Below are 21,907 nucleotides of genomic sequence, written 5' to 3'. Positions count from 1 at the left end.
CTCACCCCGTGTTACTAGTCTTTAGTGTCTTAGCTTTCGTATTTTATTCTGTACATGCGGCCCACTCACAGCCACTGTCACCATCACTGTGTTATGTTTGATATTAATATTATATTGCCATATTTTTATGTTTTATGTAATTTATCATGTTATTGTGTGCATTTTCATTTTATTTATTGTATTGTGTTGATGGGCTTGGCCTCGTGTAAGCTGCCCCGAGTCCCCGTTGGGAAGATGGAAACAGGGTATGAATAAAGATTATTCTTATTATTTATTATCGAGCATTGCAAGCGGCGAAAGCCAGACGAGGGAGGCTGCTCCGCACGGCCTGGCTTCGCCCAAAGTCCCTTGCCTGGCTTGCGCTGCCCGTCAGGCCTGGCGAGTGGCGAGTGGCTTCACGCAAGGCCAGGGCAGGCCGCGCTGGGCAGCTTCCCTCACCTGGCTTCCCTCACCTGGTAGCTTCCCTCACCTGCTTACCAGGCTCAACGGGTGGCGCAATCCAGGCAAGGGGCTTCGCACTAAGCGGGCCATGTGGTGCAGCCTCCCGCTTGTCAGGCTTGCCAGGAGACGCGAGTCAGGCGATGGAGGCTGAACAGTGTGGCCCAATGGGCACTGAGAGGGAGGCCTCTTCCTTGGTGGGTCGGATAAATGCCCTCAGTGGGCCGCATGTTGCCCGTGGGCCGTAGTGTGAGGACCCCTGATGTGGACATTTCCTGTGGAAGCTGGATGAAGAAGACCTGATAAGGCTGGAATGCAGTTCTGGCGGAGTGTCCTGATCCAAGCAGACATGATTTACAGTGCTCACGTATATCGTGTAAATATTGCAATAAAGAGAAGAGCCGCTCCGGCTTAGAAGTGGATTTAAGGAGTCCGGTGTGTTTCCTCCCTTTGTGCCTTCAGGAAGACGCTTGAGAGGTCGAAGGAGACTGAGATGAGGAAGGTGATTTATCTCAAGACACCAACACTCCAGTCACACCCAGTCAGTTTCAGCCAGGAATTCGAAAAACGGCGCCTTGTGTTTTAATCTTTGTTCTATGTATTTGAATATGAATTTCATTGAGATGTGCTTTAATGTGGATATTTTAAAGGATGTTTTAGATGACTTCAGCCACGAGGAGAGGCAGGAACCAAATAAAATCATCATCATCATCATCATCATCATCATCATTCATGAAAACGACACCTGCAAACACAGAGGGACAGCTGTCTCCAAATGTGGGATTCAGATGTGCGGTAATTAAAACTAGCGTCATATCCGAAAAAAAGCAGTAGATGATGTAAAGACAATATATATTTAAGAACGGAAGCATAAAAATCAAACCCAGAGCGATGCGACTAACACAATAGGTTGGAAAATGGTACTGAGAAGGACCTTAGAGCCGTGGTTCTCACCCTGTGGGTCTCTCCCCAGGGGTTTTGGCCTACAACACCCAGAAATCCCAGCCTGTTTACCAGCTGTTAGGAGTCCTGGGAGTTGAAGGCCCAAACTTCTGAGGATCCACAGGTTGAGAACCACTGCCTTAGAGGATGCCTTGGACCCCAGCTCCACCTGCCTTTCCAGTGGGAGGTTTCACCCTTCCGAATCCCCTTTTCGTAAACGTGCCTTTCATGCGAAACATAGTACGTTTACAATACACAATGCTAAAACTGCGCTGTCGCACGCTGGGCCTGTGCACATGACTGTAGACAGGACATAAATTCTGTGTGCCCAACGGGACGCCGGGGCTGCCTCAGATTAAAGGCCCTTAGATTCCCCCAAACAGAGTCTTTAGAATGCTTAAAGGAAAGTTCTTTATTGATGAAAACAAACAGGTACTGTCAAGCTTTCTTAACTGTCTATTGGCTCTCTCTCAATCTTGTTCACTGGGAACAGGCACTATCTTCTTAACTGTAATCAACTAATGGGGAAATCCTAACTTCTAATCTGGGCAGTCTGTACTTGCCTCTGTTGGCGTGGAGTCCCTGCACCCGGTACCAACTGCGTCTGGCTTCCGCGAGAGACCCTTGCCCCAACAGAGCTTTGTAGACCTCCAGGGAGAAAGGAGGAGTTCAGGTTGCTGTGATGGCCGGCCAAAGTCCCTCAGCCAAGCTGTAGGCTGAATATCTCCCCGGCCAAGCCATGGAAGACAAAGCTTTCTACAGGAGCTACTTCGTTTTATGTCCTGTGCGAAAGGCTTCTCTGTGAGAACTCAAAATGGCTCCTGTTCCCACTAAAACTCAAAAAGGGGCGGGACCAGGGAACCTAACTATAATTAACAGGTGGCTTGCCCTATGATTGCAGCCAAAACAAGCCACCTATCTGCAGAGTCCCTGAAACTTAGGACTGCAAGAAACATTAAATGCAAAGCAAACAAAATTGGAGCTCCTGGTACAGTTGTACCAGCACAAAAACCATACAGTTCATTGAGGGGCTGCCACAACTACAAAAATAAATCAGAAAAAGCACACGCCACTCAAACACTCCTGTACGGACACACAAAGTACATGAACCAATGAACAAACAGACCTGGGTCTAATTCTGAGAACTTCCCACCGGGCTGATTGTGTCCCTGGTCATTCTCCTCCCCTCAGAGAATCACGACAGAAGTGGACTGTGGGGGCGTTCAAGTCTAAGTACTGTTATAACACGTTTATCTGTCCAATTTATTGATTTAACTGCAGTAATTACCACTAAAATGAATAAGTTGATAAAAGTAAGGAAATAAAATGTATTGGTAACAATGTTTGCGATGAAATACACGGAGCAGTTAGAGAGGAAACGACACAAGGATTATTTATACAGAAAGATTATACGAAACCTACCTGTATATATTATTATATGTATTGAAAATCTTATATGGAGTTGGTTTAACCTCTGTCTGGCTACATAAACTGAATTACAGTGTCACGAAAGGATGCGTGTCTAAAACGTGACACCAACATGAAAAGTTTGGAAAGCTCTGCCTTAGAGTCTCTCTGGGATCAATGACCACAGTTCCCTCCAATGGGAAGTCTATGTCTATGTAGACGTCAGCTCTCAGGGATGCTCTTTCCACGTGCCATCTCTCAGGGATACTTGGATTGTGCTTTTCCTGCATGGCGGGGGGTTCTCGTTATTATATTTCTTTATTTATTTCCCACTTTTTCTCTCCATTCGGACACTCAAAGCGGCCCACAAATCAAAAGCGTCGCAATACAACTTAAAATATACAAATATTAAAACAGTATTGAACATCATTAATATTTTTAAAAATTGGTCAAATCCATAAAAGCTCATGAAGCTTATAAAATCATCGCAGGATCGGATGTCCCATGTCATCTCTTCCAACTCTATTATTCTATCATTCTATGATTTTATGCTATGTCTATACATGGTTTCTCCCCCATGTGAGTCCTTAGATGGGAACGTAGACCTGAACTATAAGCAAAGGTCTTTTCACACTCCATGCATGATTAGGGTTTCTCCCCAGTGTGAGTCCTTTGATGTGAATGTAGATGTGAACTCTGAGTGAAGCTCTGTCCACATTCCAGGCATTAATAAGGTTTCTCCCCAGTGTGGGTCCTTTCATGTTTACGTAGATCTGAACTTTTAGCAGAGGTCTTTCCACACTCCAGGCATGTATAGGGTTTTTCTCCAGTGTGAGTCCTTTGATGTGTACGTAGATGAGAACTCTGAGTGAAGCTCTGTCCACATTCCAGGCATGTATAGGGTTTCTCCCCAGTGTGTGTCCTTTCGTGTGCATGTAGATTTGAACTCGTAGTGAAGCTCCGACCACATTCCAGGCATGTAAAGGGTTTCTCCCCAGTGTGACTCCTTTGATGTGAACGAAGACCTGAACTATGATTGAAGCTCTGTCCACATTCCTGGCATTTATAGGGTTTCTCCCCAGTGTGAGTCCTTTGATGTGAATGTAAATGTGAACTCTGAGTGAAGCTCTGACCACATTCCAGGCATTTATAAGGTTTCTCCCCAGTGTGGGTCCTTTCATGTTTACGTAGATCTGAACTTTTAACAGAGGTCTTTCCACACTCCATGCATGTATAGGGATTTTCTCCAGTGTGAGTCCTTAGATGGTAACGTAGACCTGAACTGTAAGCAAAGGTCTTTCCACACTCCATGCATGTATAGGGTTTTTCTCCAGTGTGACTCCTTTGATGTGAACGAAGACCTGAACTATCAGTGAAGCTCTGTCCACATTCCAGGCATTGATAAGGTTTCTCCCCAGTGTGAGACGCTTGATGTTTACGTAGACCCGAACTATGAGTGAAGCTCTGTCCACATTCCAGGCATTTATAGGGTTTCTCCCCAGTGTGAGTCCTTTGATGTCTATGTAGATGGCTACTCACAGTGAAGCTCTGTCCACATTCCAGGCATTTATAGGGTTTCTCCCCAGTGTGAGTCTTTACATGTTGCTGCAGACTATCCCTCCGAGTGAAGCTCTTTCCACACTCCAGGCATGTATAGGGTTTCTCCCCTGTGTGTGTTCTTTCATGTGCATGTAGACCTGAACTCTGAGTGAAGCTCTGACCACATTCCAGGCATTTATAGGGTTTCTCCCCAGTGTGAGTCCTTAGATGGTAACGTAGACCTGAACTATAAGCAAAGGTCTTTCCACACTCCATGCATGTATAGGGTTTTTCTCCAGTGTGAGTCCTTTGATGTTTACGTAGACTTGAACTATGAGTAAAGCTCTGTCCACACTCCAGGCAGGAATAGGGTTTCTCCCCAGTGTGAGTCTTTACATGTCGCTGCAGATGATGCCTCCGAGTGAAGCTCTTTCCACACTCCAGGCATTTAGATGCTTTCTCCTCCATGTCAAGAATGATACGGGTGTTGAATTCCAATACAGAGACTTGACTCTTCTTTATTCCTTTGTTATCTGTAAGTGAAGTCAAGAATTCAGCAAGATCATCGCCTCGAAAGGATTTCTGTATTATTGGTTTCCTTACTGCATCCAAGAGGTCGCTCCAAAGAGTCCTCACTTCCCTGGTGAAGAAAGAAGAGAAAGATCAAGGATGGAAGCCAGAGACCTTCTCTACCTCCAAGATTTCCCCCTTCCCCTTCATGGGTCACGTTGAGAATGGGAATACCAAGAAATGCAGACGCTGGGGCCTCAAGCACATATCCAGAGACCAGCCGTGGGAATGAATGGTTCTTTGAAAAGAAGGGAATGGATTCAGAAGAAGAGAGGGATGGAGGAAGAGAAAAATGAACGGGAGAAGGAAAAATGGGGAAATCCTAATTCTGGAGCATCATATTGATTTTATTGGGATGAAGAGAAATGTGGAAAAGGAATGGAAGGCAGGCAGGCCGGGAGAAAGGAGCGGTCCTTGGCAAGACTCAAGGGCACCGTTCGCTGGATCACGCGTGTCCCTGAATGACCAGGAATGGGCTCAATGCTCAGAAGGGACACCAAGATGGCTGTGCTGCCTCCCTTCCCATCAGGAGTCCCAGGTCTGCTTTCTGAGCATCCCAAATTAGATGGGGTGTTGTAGGTATTTCAGGTAGTATGGCCATGTTCTAGAAGCATTTTCTCCTGACGTTTCGCCTGCATCTGTGGCAGGCTTCCTCAGAGGTTGAGAGGTTTGATAAATCAAGGTGGCCAACTGTAACATTCCCACCGGGCTCCAACAGACAAGAGTTCTTTCTCTCACCTTGGATCTTCCACAGATATATAAACCCAATTTTCCAGTTTCCAACAAACCTCACAACCTCTGAGGATGCCTGCCAGAGATGCAGGCAAAACATCAGGAGAGAATGCTTCTAGAACATGGCCATACAACCCAAAAAACCTACAAGATCCCAGTGATTCCAGCCCTGAAAGCCATCGACAATACCCCAAATTAGATGCCTGCTGCCACCACATTTTCTGTCTTTTCCTAAAGGAATCTGCAGCTGACCAAGACCCTAATCCAGTTAGGTGTGAATGTTGCAGCTGACCACCTTGTTTCGCATTCGACGGCCTGGCAGTTGTTTGGTGTGGCTTGTTGGTGCCTGGGGCAATCTTTCATTGCGAGGTGATTAGATGTTCCTGATTGTTTCCTCTCTGTTGTTTTGCTGTTGTATTCTTAGAGTTTTTTTAATACTGGGAGCCAGATTTTGTGCATTTTGATGGTTTCCTCCTTTCTGTTGAGATTGTCCACATGCTTCTTGTGGATTTCAGTGGCTTCTCTGTGTAGCCTGACATGGTGGTTGTGAGAGTGGACACAGCATTTCTGTCTTCTCAAATAATATGCTGTGTCCAGGTTGCTCCATCAGGTACGCTGCTATGGCTGATTTGCCCCAGGCTGTAACAAGCCACACCAAACAACTGTCAGGCCATCAAAAGCTAATCAAGGTGGTCAGTTGAAACATTCACGCCTAGCTCCAACAGAGAAGAGTCCTTTGCCCCACCCAGGTCATTATTCCACAGATGTATAAACCCCTTTTCCTAGTTCCAACAGACCTCACTACCTCTGAGGATGCTTGCCATAGAGAGCGGGGGAAGAGAGCCAACACAAGTGTAAGCACACGGGGGGTCGGGGGGGGGGGGGGGGGAGGTCGATGCCTGCCTCGAGGGGCAGCCCAGTGGCTCTGATGCCCTGGCGAGGGTGGGCCTCTCCTGGGGGCTGTGCCAGCACTCCTCTACGGGACAGCCAAGAGGCTTCTCCCAGCAGCCCGCCCTGCCTGCCTGCCTGCCTCCGGGCAGTGGGAGAGAGAGAGCCCTGTGGTTGTGATGACAGAGCGGAAGCCATTGGATTTATCTATCTATTTCACGCACTTCTGCCCCGCCCTTCTCAACCCCCGACGGGGGGACTCAGGGCGGCTTACAAAAGGCACAATTCGATGCCAACATAAACAAGTATATCGCAATTCTAACAATTAATCAGTCACTTATACAACAAAATCAATAAAACCAGTCCGTACTCAGCGTTCACCATCTCAGAGCCCACAAATTCATTCCATATTGTCTAGTCATCGTTGTCCTTGTCTCATTGCCAGATTGCCCGAAAGCCTAGTCCCACAACCATGTTTTTAATTTCCTTCTGAAGGAGAGGAGGGATATCGATGACCTGATTTCCCCGGGGAGTGAATTCCACAGGTGGGGGGGCCACTGCCAAGAAGGCCCTGCTCCTCCTCACCACCAATCTCACTTGTGATAGAGGTGGGGTCGAGAGCAGGGCCTCCCCAGAAGACCTCAAACTCCGAGGTGGGACGTAGAGGTACTGCAGGTACTGCAAATCCCATAATCTGTTGTAGATCCTCCCTCAAACCCCTCCAGTATGTTCTGTTGGTCATGGGACTTCTGAATGCCAAGAGTGGTTCAGTTCCATTTTTGGAGGAGCTCAGAATGCTCTTTGATGGCCGGTGAACTATAAATCCTCGGAACTGCAATTCCCAAATGTCAGGGTCTCTTTTCCCCAAACCCCTCCTGCTTTAATGAATAGCAATGCTATTTAGTTCTACTGTAGTGTTTCATATATTTGTAGATTTGAAATGGTATTGAAAAGTAAGCTGCTTTGCCCCTTCCACACCGCTGTATACAATCCACACTTGACTGGCTTATATGGCAGTGTGGACTCTGATAATATGGTGAATTATCTGCCTTGATAATTCTGGGTTATATGGCTGTTTGGAAGGGTCCTCTCAGGCAGGCCCTATATCCCACAATCTGATCCTAGGTTTTCTGTTTATCCCAGATTATCTGGCAGTGCAGACTCATATAATCCAGTTTAAAGCAGAAAACCTGGGATCAGATCCTGGGATATAGGGCCTGTCTGGAAGGGCCCACAGTCTCCTTGTGAAGGCAAAAAGTGGTGTGTAAATAAAGATAATGATAACATTGTAGGACAGAAATCTGTTCCTGGTTTGGAAGTGTTCTTTTCTTTTTAATTGTGTGGCCCTTATTTTGAAAGTAGTCGTTCTGTAAGACTGTGGGTTGTATGGAGCAGTATTAAATGATCACTCACAAGCCGGTTTTGCTTGGAAATGAATATATAGCTTGTATCTCTGCAGCAAAGACAGACACTGCTGACTTTTCCCCACCCCCACTTCCTTTTATACACCATTCCTGCCCATTTCCTCCCTCTTCTCAGTGTCCTTATTAGAGCTTGTTGCTTCACAAGTTCCAATACAAGGTTTCCAACACCGTCTGCCGGCTTCAAAATGTCACAGAGAGAAAACTGAGGCAGCCAGGATGATTCAGTCAGGATGTCACGGAGGGAATTTGTGATGTCTTCATGCCGTCAGAAATTGACTCCTGACAAGTTCTCCTCCAGAAACTTTGTGTGGCTGCCACAAACTATGATGACAAGAGGTTATGGGAGCTTGGCCGATAGGCTGATCCGTGAAGCAGATTCATGGGTTCCTGCTGTTATAGTAAGCCTGTTACCCATGCTACGACATGCTTGAAGTCAACGTTTCATTTATTTGTAATTAGAAATCAATGTTTCACAATATTCCCGTGTAAACTATAGTCCGGCCCCCCAACAGTCGGAGGGACAGTGAACTGACCCCTGTTCAAAAAGTTGGAGGACCCCTGCGCTAGACCGTGGCCATATAGCCCAAAAAACCCCACAACAACCCAGTGATTCTGGCCATGGAAGCCTTCGACAATACAACAACCTATATGTTGGCATGTTTTATTTTGTTATTTATTTATTATTTATTTATTTGCTTTATTTCTATACCGCGTTTCTCAACCTAAATTAGGTGACTCAATGCGGTTTACACAATATTAATTAACATAGCAATAACAGTTAAAACACATCATACACAGAAGCAAACACACAACAATCATACATAATGCCTCGATCACAAATGAAATCCAGTCTCATAATCTTTGAGCCGTTCCTATGTTCAGTTTACCGTCATCCTATGTTTAATTGCGCTGATTAGCCAAACGCTTGCTCAAAGAGCCAGGTTTTAAGCTTCTTCCGAAATGCCAGTAGCGAAGGGGCCTGTCTGATGTCAATGGGCAGGGCGTTCCATAGCCGAGGGGCCACCACCGAGAAGGTCCTGTCTCTCGTCCCCGCCAACCGTGCCTATGACGCAGGCGGAACCGAGAGCAGGGCCTCCCCGGACGATCTTAATGTCCGTGTCGGTTCATAGGTGGAGATGCGTTCGGAGAGGTAAGTGGGGCCGGAATGTTTGCCATTTTCGCTTTTGGAAGCCCCCCCCCCCCAGTCCCTTCAGAGAGAGAGGGCGGGTTAAAAATAAAGTTTTATTTCCTTATCTGTATTATAAATGGTGGACATAAAGAACTGGCATTAAAAAGAGAAAATTGCAGAGTTCATTCCGATCTCAAAGTGGAAGAAAGAATGCGGAAAGGGCAAGCCAGGCAACGCAAGTTATCCTTTGCAAATGGGTGAAGGAAAACGGGGAGGAGGGCGGAGCACATGAATGGCTCTTGGTTCTAGCTTTCCTGCAGGATATCGCACACGAGGAGAAGATGATTGATGGGAAGAGGTGGAAGAAAGGAAGGAAGGAAGGGAGGGAGGGAGGGAGGGAGGGAGGGATCTCAAGACGCTCTTCGGACACAACGGTCAGAAGCAGAACAGGCTGGAAGCAAGTGGAGAAGGCGCTCAGCATCTCCACCCAGGGACACAAGGGGCTTGTTTAGATTCAGAAATGAAAAGAAGAGAGGTCCTCGTAGAATTTCAGGCTCTATTTACCCCATTCTCACTGATCACAGTTCAACAACAAGCAGAAGTCAGGACATCAGGTTTTTGAAAAGATGCTGAAAGTTAAGAGAAGCAAACATCAACAGGACTAAAAAGTGGCCACCAACCAAAGAAGACAAAACTTGGGTGAGAGTTGGAGTTTTTAGGCAAGTATCTATCTGTGTGTGTAGGTTTTGGGACGCCTCGCGGGAAGCAATATTAAACAAGCAATACGCCAAGACACAATGAAACTGGGCCGGGACAGAGTGATGGGTACAGGATTAAAAGTGCTGATGTGACAGGTGATATGTAGGGATTCTAGGGCAAGGGCAGTGTGCAGCAATCTTGGTTCTACTAAAGTGCTTCTGGGACTTGGTAATGGAGATTCCTATTCGGGGAAGGCACATCGGAACAGCCAGGTCTTCAAGTTCTTTCTGAAGACTGCCAACGGAGGGGCCTGTCTAAGATCTTTGGGGAGTGTGTTCCAGAGTCAGGGGGCCACCACAGAAACGGCCCTGTCTCGCGTCCCCACCAAACTTCCCTTCCTGTCCTTGGAAGCCACGGTTCCCTTGTGTCCTGGCCTCTTTCCAGGGGAGGGGACACACGCCTGGTCTCCCCTCCCCCCCCTCCCCGTGTAACCCCTGCCCCTCCCCGTCTCCTCTCCCTCCGCCTTCTCTTCTGCAGGCCCCACATGCCCCGCTCTGGAAACCATCAGGGCCAGCTAGACTCTCCCAACGCAGGCAGGAAGCAGCTGGTGCTTGAAGCTGCGAGGAGGCGTTTCAGTGGCAGTTCAGGTGTCCAATGGCGACACTCACCCCTTCCTCTGGCAGGCAAGAGCTCTTTCTCTCACCCTGGGCGTCATCCCCCATAGAGACATAGAAATACACACACATTCCCCCAGTTTCCAAGAGACCCCCGCCCGCCCTCCCTCCCTCCCTCTGAGGAGGCCTTCCAGTCAAGGGCGTGGGCGAAATGTCAGGAGGGCGTGCTTCTGGAAGAGGGGTCCCCACGGAGGCCTCCCTCCTCCCTCCCTCCCCGCAAGGCAGCCTTCCTTCCCCGCGTGGTGAGGACGCGAGGGCAACCCAGGCCCCCACTGGCGCCCGAGGGGACACTCCACCCCTCAGAGAAGAAGACTCACCTCCTTCCTTCCTTCCTTCCTGCTTTCCCTCTCAAAATGGCGCCGGCTGCCAAGGGGGCGGGGCCCAGGTGACGTCACCCACCCCTTCGGAGAAGAAGCAGAGGCCTCGCTCCTGATTGGTCACCCGTCTCCCTCCCTCCTTCGGAGCTCATTTGCATGTGCCAATGGGAGGAAGGGAGGCCGGGAGGGGGCGGGGCCTCGGCCTGCCTTTGCTCCCTCCCGCTCTCCCCCCTCCCTCTCCTTTGGGGAGTGTGGGCGTGTCCTCCTCCTCGCAAGCCTCTCCCCATTGGCTGAGCCGCATTGGAGGCCGGAAGGAAGTCCCTCCCCCTCCCCCCGCCCCCCCGCCCCTGAGGTTGCTATGGTGATGATCCGCCATGCCTCTCTTCCTGCCTCTCTCGTGGGATCCATCCCCTTGCCGCCCTCCTTGAGAGCCAGGCCTGGCTTGGGGCCTTTTCCAACCAGAGAAGTCAGCCAGAGCAGAGCACCTGAGGAACCAGCCTGGACGGAGCAGATTATTAGAGAACACAGAAGTGCTGCTGGACCACTCTCACAACCACCATGTCAGGCTACACAGAGAAGCCATTGAAATCCACAACAAGAAGCAGGTGGGGAATTCAGAAAGGAAGAGACCATGAAAATGAACACAATCTGGCTCCCAGTATTAAAAAACTCTAAAATTGCAACAGCAAAAACAGCAGAGAGAAAAACGGGCAGGGACAGCTAATCACCTTTCAAGAAGAGTTTGCTCCAGGCACAGTCAGCCCATTGTATGCTAATCTATTTATTTATTTATTTATTTACTTACTATTCTTGTATACCGCTGTATCTCAAGCCCGAGGGCGACTCACAGCGGTTTCCAAACAGCAAAGACAATAAAAACAGCCACAGTCAATATACAAAACAGTTAAATTACACAGTTCCATTAATAGCTAATAAACAATCATCAATACACAGTTATCACAAATCCCATCCCCCGATCGCCTCATCATCCAAACGTGATCCAAATTCATCGTCCATTGTTCCGTTCCTATGTTCAAATTACCAAAATTGCACTGAATTACTCAAACGCCTGCACAAACATCCAGGTCTTCAACTTTCTACGGAATGTCATGAGAGATGGTGCCAGCCTAACCTCTACAGGAAGGGCGTTCCACAGCCGAGGAGCCACCACCGAGAAGGCCCTATCTCTCGTCCCCGCCAACCGTGCTTGAGAGGCTGGTGGGATCGAGAGCAGGGCCTCCCCGGAAGATCTCAAAGTCCGGGTGGGTTCATAGGCCGAGATGCGGTCAGATAGGTATCTTGGGCCGGAACCGTTTAGGGCTTTATAGGCCCTAAATACCAACACCTTGAATTGGGCCCAGTAGCAAATCGGCAGCCAGTGGAGCTGGTGCAACAGGGGGGTTGTGTGCTCCCTGCGTCCCGCTCCTGTTAGTAACATGGCTGCCGTGCGTTGGACTAGTTGCAGTTTCCGGGCCGTCTTCAAGGGCAGCCCCACGTAGAGAGCGTTGCAGTAGTCTAGGCGGGATGTGACAAGAGCGTGGACTACCGTGGCCAAGTCAGACTTCCCAAGGTACGGGTGCAGCTGGCGCACGAGCCTGAGCTGTGCAAATGCTCCCCTGGTCACCGCTGAGACCTGGGGCTCCAGGCTAATCAAGGTGGTCAGTGGAAAGATTCACACCCAGCCCAACTTACAAAAGCCCTTTGTCTCACCCTGGTCATTCCACAGATATATAAACCCCTTTTTTCCCATTTCCAGCAGACCTCACCACCTCTGAGGATGCTTGCCATAGATACAGGCGAAACGTCAGGAGAGAATGCCTCTAGAACATGGCCATGTAGCCTGAAAAAACCCACAAGAACTGAGTGATTCCAGCCATGAAAGCCTTCGACAATACATTGAACATCATTAATATTTTTAAAAATTGGTCAAATTCATAAAAGCACATGAAGCTTATAAAATCATCGCAAGACTGGATGTCCCATGTCATCTCTTCCAAGTCAATTATTCTATGATTCTATGACTTTATGCTATGTCTATACATGGTTTCTCATCCATGTGAGTCAGCAAGCGAGAGTCCAAAAGTGGCAGGCACAAACCCAGCACCTCAATTCATGGGTGATACCAGATGAGAGACTCCCCGTTGGACACTCAGAAGACTGGGCGACTTGGAAGGCGCTGAACAGACTGTGCTCTGGCCCCACGAGATGCAGAGCCAACCTCAAGAAATGGGGCTACAGGGTGGAATCCTCGGCATGCGAGTGCAGAGAAGAACAAACCAGAGACCACCTGCTGCAATGCACCCTGAGCCCTGCCTCCACATGATGCACAATGGAGGACCTTCTTGCGGCAACCCCAGAGGCACTCCAAGTGGCCAGCTACTGGTCAAAGGACATTTAACCAAATACCAAATTTGCAAAATCTGTGTTTTTTTTTTTCCTTTCTTTTTAATCTGTGTGTTTGTTTTGCTCTGTTAGAATTGCAATACAATGGTTGCTGATGACACGATAAATAAATCCATGCGAGTCCTTAGATGGGAACGTAGACCTGAACTATAAGTAAAGGTCTTTCCACACTCCGTGCATGGACAGGGTTTTTCTCCAGTGTGACTCCTTTGATGTGAACGGAGACCTGAACTATGAGTGAAGCTCTGTCCACATTCCAGTCATTTATAGGGTTTCTCCCCAGTGTGTTTCCTTTCATGTTTACGTAGACCTGAACTATGAGCAAAGCTTTGTCCACATTCCTGGCATTTATAAGGTTTCTCCCCAGTGTGTGTCCTTTCATGTGAACGTAGACCTAAATTACAAGCAAAGTTCCGATCACATTCCTGGCATTTATAGGGTTTCTCCCCAGTGTGAATCCTTTGATGTGTACATAGATTTGAACTCTGAGTGAAGCTCTGACCACATTCCTGGCAATTATAGGGTTTCTGCCCGGTGTGAGTCATTTGATGCCTACGTAGATGTGAATTATCAGCAAAATTCTGTCCACATTCCAGGCATTTATAGGGTTTCTCCCCAGTGTGAATCCTTTGATGTGTACGTAGATTTGAACTCTGAGTGAAGCTCTGACCACATTCCTGGCAATTATAGGGTTTCTCCCCAGTGTGAATCCTTTGATGTGCATGTAGATTTGAACTCCAAGTGAAGCTCCGTCCACATTCCAGGCATTTATAGGGTTTCTCCCCAGTGTGTGTCCCTTCATGTGAACGCAGACTTGAATTATGAGCAAAGCTATGTCCACATTCCATGCATTTATAGGGTTTCTCCCCAGTGTGTTTCCTTTCATGTGCACGTAGACCTGAAATCTGAGCAAAGCTCTGTCCACATTCCTGGCAATTATAGGGTTTCTGCCCAGTGTGAGTCATTTGATGCCTACGTAGATATGAACTATCAGCAAAGCTCTGTCCACAGTCCAGGCATTTATAAGGTTTCTCCCTAGTATGTGTCCTTTCATGTGCATGTAGACCTGAAATCTGAGCAAAGCTCTGTCCACATTCCAGGCATTTATACAGTTTCTCCCCAGTGTGAATCCTTTGATGTGCATGTAGATTTGAACTCCAAGTGAAGCTCTGTCCACATTCCTGGCATTTATAGGGTTTCTCCCCTGTGTGTTTCCTTTCATGTGCACGTAGACCTGAATTCTGAGCAAAGCTCTGTCCACATTCCTGGCATTTATAGGGTTTTTCCCCAGTGTGAATCCTTTGATGTGTACGTAGACTTGAATTATGAGCAAAGCTCTGTCCACACTCCAGGCACGTATAGGGTTTCTCCCCAGTGTGAGTCCTTTGATGTCTATGTAGATGTGAACTATGAGCAAAGCTCTGACCACACTCCAGGCATTTATAGGGTTTCTCCCCAGTGTGAGTCCTTAGATGGTAACGTAGACCTGAACTATAAGCAAAGGTCTTTCCACACTCCATGCATGTACAGGGTTTTTCTCCAGTGTGACTCCTTTGATGTATACGTAGACTTGAATTATGAGCAAAGCTCTGTCCACACTCCAGGCAGGAATAGGGTTTCTCCCCAGTGTGAGTCTTTACATGTTGCTGCAGATCATGCCTCTGAGTGAAGCTCTGACCACACTCCGGGTATTTAGATGCTTTCTCCTCCATGTCAAGAATGAAACGGGTGTTGAATTCCAATACAGAGACTTGACTCTTCTTTACTTCTTTGTTATCTGTAAGTGAAGTCAAGAATTCAGCAAGATCATCACCTCGAGAGGATTTCTTCTCCCTGTATTATTGGTTTCCTTACTGCATCCAAGAGGTCGCTCCAAAGAGTCCTCCCTTCCCTGGTGAAGAAAGAAGAGAAAGATCAAGGATGGAAGCCAGAGACCTCCTCTACCTCCAAGATTTCCCACTTCCCCTTCATGGGTCAGGTTGAGAATGGAAACACCAAGAAAGGCCGACACTGGGGCCTCACCCACATATCCAGAGACCAGCCGTGGGAATCAATGGTTCTTTAAAAAGAAAAGAATGAATTCAGAAGAAGAGAGGAATGGAGGAAGACAAAAAGGAACGGGAAAAGGAAAAATGAGGAAATCCTAATTCTGGAACATCATATTTATTTTATTAGGATGAACAGAAATGTGAGGGGCCATGAGAGAAGTCTCCTGGCAGAATTGTAAGACATCTGGGCGTCCCCTGGGCAACGTCTTCCTAGACGGCTGATTCCCTCGCTCCAGAAGCTATCAGGAGCGACTTTCAGCATACAAACAAGCAAGCAAAACAACCAATGGACCTTTTCAGGACCAACCATGACAATAATCTCAATCTACATCGAAGGCATGTCAGCTGCCAAAGAACAACTGCTCTATGAACTGTGCCGAGATAAGAAATGCGATGTGCTGTGTGTCCAAGAAACACACAGGGATGAAAGACAGATACGACCCAAAGTTCCAGGAATGATCCTAGTAGCGGAAAGACCACATGCGCAGTATGGAAGCGCCGTCTTTGTCAAACCAGGTCTCCAAGCCAGCAGTGCCCACAGCACTGAAGAAAACAATATAGAGGTTATAACAGTAGAGCTCAATAACATCACAATCACCTCTGTGTATAAGCCCCCTGTGACGATGTGTAACTTTTATTTCTTTGGTTAGGTGTAGTTTGGATAGTAGTTTAGGGATGGTGAGTATGGGAGATTATGTTTTGTGGGAGAGGGTGGCTTGGTGTTAGCTGAGTTGCCATAGCAACAGGGGCGGAGCCAACTGCCTCTTCAGGAGGCAGCTGTTTTAAAAAGCCAGTTGTAAGCCGGTGAGCTACAGGAAGGGACTGATTTCTCTAGTGGGAGAAACAGAGAATTAGTCAGTACGCTAGTGAGCTGCTGAGAGGACTGGGTCTCAGGGCGGAGATTCAGGGAATGTGTCTGTAGCCAGTGTGCTATAGGGAATTCTGTGAAAATAAGCCTTTCAGCTTATTTGTTATATTAGGGCAGTTGTCCAGAAGGGTTACATCTGCTTAAAGAAACTTCTTGAAGACTGTGCCTGAGATTACTCATGAAACCTTTCCAATGTATCCATCAGGATTTGTGCCTCTTTTGAAGAAACAGTTGAACATGTTATACTGCTGTTAAAATAAACTTGTTACTGTTCTCCTCAAGCCTTGCCTGATACAGTTTCTTCTAAGCTGAACAGCCTGCAATAGTGCAGTCAGCCAGAGACAGTAAACGCGACGCTATCCACTGAATAAAACCTTCTGTCATTAACAAGTCCTTTATAAATTAGCTCCTAGGCTGATATTGATCGTTGCCCGGCTTCCCTCACAGTTTAGGTGGCAGTGGGTGTTTTACCACACACACCTTAGAATCATAGAATCCTAGAATCCTAGAGTTGGAAGAGACCTCCTGGGCCATCATCCAGTCCAACCCCATTCTGCCAAGAAGCAGGAATATTGCATTCAAAGCACCCCTGGCAGATGGCCATCCAGCCTCTGCTTAAAAGCTTCCAAAGAAGCAGCCTCCACCACACTCCCTCCGGGGCAGAGAGTTCCACTGCTGAATGGCTCTCACAGTCAGGAAGTTCTTCCTCATGTTCAGATGGAATCTCCTCTCTTGTAGTTTGAAGCCATTGCTCCATTGCGTCCTTCTCTCCAGGGAAGCAGAAAGGAAGCTTGCTCCCTCCTCCTCCTCCCTGTGGCTTCCTCTCACATATTTATACATGGCCCTCATCATATCTCCTCTCAGCCTTCTCTTCTTCAGGCTAAACATGCCCAGTTCCCTAAGCCGCTCCTCATAGGGCTTGTTCTCCAGACCCTTGATCATTTTAGTCGCCCTCCTCTGGACACATTCCAGCTTGTCAATATCTCTCTTCAATTGTGGTGCCCAGAATTGGACACAATATTCCAGATGTGGTCTAACCAAAGCAGATTTGGTGGCATTCGGTGGCATTAAAACGGTCTTCTTTACAATTGTTGGCAGCAGTTTAACAACCCCTTCACACCCCCAAATGAAGAGTTCTGCTTCTCCTCCCCCGAAAACTTTGACAGGCACCAAAGGGCGGTAGTAATTGGTGACTTCAATAGCCATAGCCACGTATGAGGCTGTGCCCAAGAGGACAGAAATGGAGAGGCTGTCCTCTCCTGGTCTGAACTGCACAAACTATCACTCATCCATGATAGCAAGCTCCCACCATCCTACAACAGTGGAGATGGCACCGAGGTCTTATTTCTGAGCAACAGCATCGTACAGCAATGCACTAAATCAGCGGGACCACTAACGCCAAACACACAGCACCGACCAATAGTATGCCAACTGTTCCCAACTATAAGGCCTCAGGAAGTTTGGTTTAAACAAAGATTCAACTTCAGAAAGGCAGATTGGACTAAATTCTCAGACAGGTTAGATGACATGATCACATCGGCCGCGCCAATCCCTGAGGAATACGAGCATTTTATTGAAATTGTGAAAACCTGCTCATGGGCCTCAATACCGAGAGGCTGCAGAACCAACTACCTCCAGGGCATCACTCCTGAAACAGCTGCCTTGTTGGAAAACTATTACAGGCTCCACAACAAAGACCCATTCAGTGAGCAAACCCTTCAGGCAGCGCAGAGCATTGTGTCCTCCATCTCTGAAGCCAAGAAAGAACAGTGGATCAAGTTGATCACAGAGGTCAACATGGGCAGGAGCAGCCAGAAGGCGTGGAGGTTGCTAAGACGGCTGAGCAATGACCCCTCACAAACTAAGACCCATGCCAACATAAAGGCAGATCAGACAGCACACCAACTCTTGAAGAACGGGAAACCCAACCTTGCCACCAAAGTAGGAAAGAAACCAATAGCCAGGCAACCAGAGATTGAGAACAACAACCTTCATGAACCCTTTACATCTACTGAATTGGACACGGCTCTCAATAAATGTAAGAATGGCAAAGCAGCTGGCTTGGATGATCTATGGATGGAACAAATCAAGAACTTTGGTCCCAAAGCAAGGCGCTGGCTGCTGGAGATGATGAACAACTGCACTGCATCCTGTCAGATCCCCAAAATCTGGAGGAAAGCAAGAGTCATTGCCATCTTGAAGCCAGGCAAAGACCGTCATGACCCAAAAAGCTACAGACCAATCTCCCTGTTGTGCCACCTCTACAAAGTTCTGGAGAGACTTATTTTGCATAGAATTATGGAAAATATAGACCCATATCTGATCCCACAGCAAGCTGGCTTCAGGAAAGGCCAAAGCTGCACATCACAAGTGTTGAACCTGACTCAGCACATAGAAGATAGCTTTGAAAGGCAGCAGATCACAGGAGCTGTCTTCGTAGACCTGTCAGCGGCTTATGATACTGTGAACCACCACTGCCTCCTCCTGAGAAAAATGTATATCACAAAGGACGACCACCTCACCCGCCTCATAGGAAACCTGCTACAAAACAGGAGCTTTTTTGTTGAGTCCCAGGGCCAGAGAAGCAGATGGCGGAAACAGAAGAACGGCCTGCCTCAGGGGAGCGTGCTTGCTCCATCCATGTTCAACATCTACACAAATGACCAGCCACTGCCAGAAGGGACAGAGAGCTTCATCTATGCTGATGATCGTGCCATTACCGCTCAAGCAGGGAGCTTTGAGATGGTAGAACAGAAGCTCTCCGTAGCTCTAGGTGCTCTTACTGCCTATTACAGGGAAAACCAACTGATCCCTAATCCATCTAAAACACAGACATGTGCCTTTCACCTTAAGAACAGACAAGCATCCCGAGCTCTGAGGATCACCTGGGAAGGAATCCCACAGGAGCATTGCAACGCACCCAAATCCCTGGGAGTCACTCTGGACCGTGCCCTGACCTACAAGAAGGCCTGCCTGAACATCAAGCAAAAAGGAAGGGGTGAGCCCAGTTCACGTTCCTCCTTGATTCCAGCTGAGCTGGACATCCAAGCTGGACATCCAAGGTCAATTTCCCCCAAAATTCACCTTTGGCCATATTGAGGATTCGTCCCAAGTTTGGTCCCGATCCATCTTTGTTTGGGTTCACAGTTCTCTCCGGAGGAACAATTTCTGCTCCTCCTCCTCCTCATTCTCTCATCCACCCGAAATCCTCCTTCTTTCCCTTCCTTTTATTCTTGCCCTCCTTCCCTAGACCTGCTCGTGATCCCGCCTGCATCACAAGCGCGTTTGGTGGGGACACGAGACAGGGCCTTTTCTGTGGTGGCCCCCCGACTCTGGAACACCCTCCTCAAAGATCTTAGACAGGCCCCTGCATTGGCAGTCTTTAGAAAGAACTTGAAGACCTGGCTGTTCCGATGTGCCTTCCCAGAATAGGAAAACTCCAATACCAAGTCCCAGAAGCACTTTACTAGAACTAAGATTGCCGCACACTGCACACTGCACTTGCCCTATACTCCTTACGTATCACCTGTCACATCAGCACTTTTAATCCTGTACCCATTACTCTGTCCCGGCCCAGTTTCATTGTCTTTTGGTGTATTGTTTATTGCTTGTTGTTTAATATTGCTTTAATTGTTTTTAATTTGCCTTAGGTTTTGTATTGTTGTGTTGTGTTTTGAGGCCTTGGCCTTTGTAAGCCGCATGGAGTCCTTTGGGAGATGCTAGCGGGGTACAAATAAAGATAATAATAATAATAATTGTGTGTGGGGGAAAGGTCAGGAGAGAGTGCCACCCCCACCCCCCTGGAGCATGGCCAGGCCGCCACACAGGGGGACACTCCCTGCCACCCAGGATGATGGACTCCGGCCAGGGAAGCCTCCTTCATAGAATCCTAGAAGAGTTGGAAGAGACCTTCTGGGCATCATCCAGTCCAACCCCATTCTGCCAAGAAGCAGGAATATTGCATTCAAATCACCCCTGACAGATGGCCATCCAGCCTCTGCTTAAAAGCTTCTAAAGAAGGAGCCTCCAGCACACTCCCTCCGGGGAAGGCAGAGAGTTCCACTGCTGAACAGCTCTCACAGTCAGGAAGTTCTTCCTTATGTTCAGATGGAATCTCCTCTCTTGTAGTTTGAAGCCATTGTTCCATTGTGTCCTAGTCTCCAGGGAAGCAGAAAACAAGCTTGCTCCCTCCTCCCCGTGTCTTCCTCTCACATATGTATACATGGCTATCATATCCCCTCTCAACCTTCTCTTCTTCAGGCTAAACATGCCCAGCTCCTTAAGCCGCTCCTCATAGGGCTTGTTCTCCAGACCCTTGATCTGTTCCCTCTTCCCTGTGGCTTCCTCTCACATATTTATACATGGCCCTCATCATATCTCCTCTCAGCCTTCTCTTCTTCAGGCTAAACATGCCCAGCTCCTTAAGCCGCTCCTCATAGGGCTTGTTCTCCACACACTTGATCTGTTCCCTCCTCCCTGTGGCTTCCTCTCACATATTTACACATGGCCTTCATCATGCCTCCTCTCAGCGTTCTCTTCTTCAGGCTAAACATGCCCAGCAGCTCCTTAAGCCGCTCCTCATAGGGCTTGTTCTCCACACACTTGATCTGTTCCCTCTTCCCTGTGGCTTCCTCTCACATATTTACACATGGCCTTCATCATGCCTCCTCTCAGCGTTCTTTTCTTCAGGCTAAACATGCCCAGCAGCTCCTTAAGCCGCTCCTCATAGGGCTTGTTCTCCACACACTTGATCTGTTCCCTCTTCCCTGTGGCTTCCTCTCACATATTTACACATGGCCTTCATCATGCCTCCTCTCAGCGTTCTCTTCTTCAGGCTAAACATGCCCAGCAGCTCCTTAAGCCGCTCCTCATAGGGCTTGTTCTCCACACACTTGATCTGTTCCCTCTTCCCTGTGGCTTCCTCTCACATATTTACACATGGCCTTCATCATGCCTCCTCTCAGCGTTCTTTTCTTCAGGCTAAACATGCCCAGCAGCTCCTTAAGCCGCTCCTCATAGGGCTTGTTCTCCACACACTTGATCTGTTCCCTCTTCCCTGTGGCTTCCTCTCACATATTTACACATGGCCTTCATCATGCCTCCTCTCAGCGTTCTCTTCTTCAGGCTCAACATGCCCAGCAGCTCCTTAAGCCGCTCCTCATAGGGCTTGTTCTTCCCTTCCTTCAGGAACACGGCCTTCCCCCTGTTTGAAGGATGGAACCCGTGAGGAGAGGGGGGCCCTGACGACTGACCCTCCCTCCCGTGGCGTGACAGAGAGGCCCAAGGAGAGGAGGAGGGCCTCCCTTCCCTCCTTCGGGCCTGAGCCCGAGCTCCTCCTTCTCGGCCGCCAAACTGTCCATCAAGCCGCGCTATGAGGAGCGGCTTAAGGAGCTGCTAGGTATGTTTAGCCTGAAGAAGAGAAGGCATGTTGAAAGGGGAAGCGGCCCCAAGGCCAAGGCGGGCGCCCCTCCCGGGGAGTCGGACATTGGGGGGGGGGGGGGGAAGGGAGGGACACTCCACCCCTTGGAAACCCTCCCTCACTCCTCCCTCACTCCTCCCTCTTTCGGCTCACCTCAGCTTCTCTCTCTTTGCCGCCTTTGGCGCTTCCTCTTCATCCCAAAATGGCGCCCGTGGTGAAGGGGGCGGGGCCTGAATGACGTCACCCTTCCCTTTCTCTCTCTCTCTCGGGGTGGGCGGGGCCTCGGCGGAGCACCCTCGCTCCCGATTGGCCGCCCTCCCGGGAGGCTGGATGGCTGGCGGACGCCGAGGGGCTCCTCATTTGCATGTTGGAAGGGGGAAGCGGCCCCAGTAGGGGGCGCCCCTCACCCG

At 48.5% G+C, this 21,907-nt stretch overlaps 2 pseudogenes; both read right to left on the bottom strand.

Moving 5' to 3' along the window:
* Nucleotides 1-1,273: 1,273 nt before the first annotated feature.
* Nucleotides 1,274-21,716, bottom strand: LOC132775223 (zinc finger protein 135-like; annotated as a pseudogene).
* Nucleotides 11,459-21,907, bottom strand: part of LOC137096899 (zinc finger protein 208-like) — a 28,732-nt pseudogene continuing 18,283 nt past the window's right edge.

The sequence above is a fragment of the Anolis sagrei genome, chromosome 4, assembly GCF_037176765.1.
Source record: "Anolis sagrei isolate rAnoSag1 chromosome 4, rAnoSag1.mat, whole genome shotgun sequence".
NCBI classification, from domain to species: Eukaryota; Metazoa; Chordata; class Lepidosauria; order Squamata; family Dactyloidae; genus Anolis; species Anolis sagrei.
The sequence above is the reverse complement of the archived record's forward strand: the minus strand, read 5'-3'. Positions and strand labels throughout refer to the sequence as shown.